Source organism: Homarus americanus, unplaced genomic scaffold (genome assembly GCF_018991925.1).
Source record: "Homarus americanus isolate GMGI-L3 unplaced genomic scaffold, GMGI_Hamer_2.0 scaffold32724, whole genome shotgun sequence".
Taxonomy (NCBI): domain Eukaryota; kingdom Metazoa; phylum Arthropoda; class Malacostraca; order Decapoda; family Nephropidae; genus Homarus; species Homarus americanus.
In genome coordinates, this window is record NW_024742742.1 from 19,620 (window position 1) to 21,533 (window position 1,914).

At 47.1% G+C, this 1,914-nt stretch overlaps 1 pseudogene; it reads left to right on the forward strand.

Moving 5' to 3' along the window:
* Positions 1-1,678: 1,678 nt before the first annotated feature.
* Positions 1,679-1,851, forward strand: LOC121876996 (annotated as a pseudogene).
* Positions 1,852-1,914: the final 63 nt, after the last annotated feature.

The following is a 1,914-nucleotide window of genomic DNA, read 5'->3' on the forward strand; positions in this document are numbered from 1 at the left end:
TGCATAGCAACAGAACAATGCAGTAGGATGGGACTGGACCTAAATCCTAGCAAAAGCTCATCATTGCACCTGTCTGGACGAAGACCTCGAGGAATGCGCCAGACACAGTTCTACGTTGGAGAAACGCCCATTAAATGGAAGAGCGATGGCGAAGCAACGCTCTTCTTGGGACGACCAGTTGGGTTCCATCTTCTGCCAAACATCCAAACAGTAGAGGAACTAATGCAACTCGGGACCAAAATACTGACAAGCAAGCTAGCACCGTGGCAGAGAATAGATGCAGTCAAGACATTCATGTTCCCGGCAGGAGGGCATGCAATGAGGACTTGGCAACTGAGGAAAACAGACTGGGCACACCTGGACAACGAAATGAAGACAATGCTTAAACACACGCTACATCTACCGTCAAGAGCGTCGAATGAGTACTTGTACGGAAGCAGTAAAGCTGGAGCGTGTGGTGTCCCACTCGCGGCTGAAGACTCTGACATTTTCCTGGTGGATACCGCATATAAATTACTCACGTCACCGGATCCTGACGTCAGGGAAATAGCCAGAGAAGAATGCCGGCGAGTGGCAACAATGAGAACACGACAGGAGCCAAGCATGACCGACGCATGCATGTACTTAACACAGGGAGAGATGCAAACTCGAGGAGGAGACCACCAAACCATCTGGTCTAGAGCCAGGTGTGCCTCAGGCCGAATGGGGGTTTCCTGGATAGCAGAGGGAGGAGACAACATCAAGATAAAATGCACGGACTCCATCATTGAAGAAAAAGATAGAAGGAAGGTAGCCAAAACCATCCGGAGCCGGCGACGACAGATGAGAGATGAAGTTCTGCAGAATAAGCCTGACCAAGGGAAAGTGATGAAGCTCGTAGCACAAGAGAGAGCATCATCAGCATTTGTTCGAAATGGAGCGTATACAACCTTCGCAGACTGGCGTTTCATACACCGAGCAAGACTGAACCTACTCCCCGTCAATGGAGCGAAGCGAGGCCAGAATAGGGATCGGAGATGTCGTCGGTGCAATAGAGAAGAAACGCTCCCACATGTAGTAAACCACTGCATGATACACTCTCGAGCCATGCAAAAGCGACATAATGCCCTGGTGGATAGAGTACGAAAAGCCGCAGAAGGTCGACATTGGAAGATCATGTCGGCAAATGAACGAGTACCAGGAGCACCAGACAATGGACGTCCAGACCTGGTGATTGAAAAGAACCGAGAAGTGATCCTGATCGACGTCACCTGCCCATTCGAGAATGGACAAGAGGCATTTAAAGAAGCAAGACTGAGGAAAGAAGAAAAGTATGCAGAACTGGCAACAGAGATGAGAAGACAATACCAGCAGGTGAAGGTGGCTGCATTCATAGTGGGACCCCTGGGAGCATACGACCCGGAGAACGAAAAGCTGATGAAGAGACTGGCATCAAAGGGATACCTGCGCCTCTTCAGGAAACTGTGTGTAAGTGATGCCATTCGCTGGTCGAGAATGATTTATATAGAACATACCTCAGGGGCTAGACAGTATGTAGGGTGAAATAAACCCAAAGTCAAGATAGAAGAAAGAATAGGTTCTAGTTAGTGGAATAGGAACATTATGTATAAAATGTAATAGTCAGCCAAGTGTCACAAATTACTGGAATACCCAAACTATTGTAAATAAAAAACAATGTATCATTCTTTTAAATAAAATCTGTTCTTATCAGCTTAATATCTGATACGATCCCCATGTGGGATCTTCGATATTAAACTGATTTTTGGATCATGGCGAAGTGCTAGGGACTTGCTCCACCTTTGCCGCGGATCGGCCCGGTATTGCAGTATCTCCGGGATCGGTCCACTCCCCATGGGGAGAAATTAAAGCAAATATATTACATTTTATTTAAAGATGGCCATGGGCATATAATGT